The 469-nt window shown below is 34.1% G+C and overlaps 1 protein-coding gene across 1 annotated transcript in view; it reads right to left on the bottom strand.

Moving 5' to 3' along the window:
- Positions 1-469, bottom strand: part of smyd5 (SMYD family member 5) — a 12,347-nt gene that overhangs the window by 4,669 nt on the left and 7,209 nt on the right. The window lies entirely within an intron of this gene.

Genomic DNA, 469 nt, shown 5'->3' with positions numbered 1-469 from the left:
CAAGAATGACTCCTGGCCAATATGCTGCATAACTCTTCTTAGTTTAGTAATTCATATTTTATCCTTTATTTTCTTTCCAGAAGCCTTATTTGAGCACACACACACACACATACATGTAGATTCCTTTAAATGTTAAGGGGAAGATTAAAAAAGAGAAACTGGATCTGTGAATTCTCACAGAATCACAACTGAATTCATATCTTGCTGCTCAGTCAGAATCTTATTAACCTGGAGTCCCAGTCTCTGTCACAATAATCATATATGTGATGTTTTAGGCCTATTGGCAGAAATCCATTTAAAATGTAGCCAATGGCATATAAAAAGCCTTTTTCATGTCCACTAAAGTGTCAGCATGCTTTTGAGTGGTCCAGGGAGCTTGAAAATGGTTATCATTTACAAGGCTACTTTTACTTTTATACTTTAAGTACATTTACTTGAGTAAATAAGTTAAATCAGTACTTCTACTTTT

Source organism: Etheostoma spectabile, chromosome 10 (genome assembly GCF_008692095.1).
Source record: "Etheostoma spectabile isolate EspeVRDwgs_2016 chromosome 10, UIUC_Espe_1.0, whole genome shotgun sequence".
In the NCBI taxonomy this organism is placed as follows: domain Eukaryota; kingdom Metazoa; phylum Chordata; class Actinopteri; order Perciformes; family Percidae; genus Etheostoma; species Etheostoma spectabile.
Note: the sequence above shows the minus strand (reverse complement) of the source record. Positions and strands in the feature narration are given on the sequence as shown.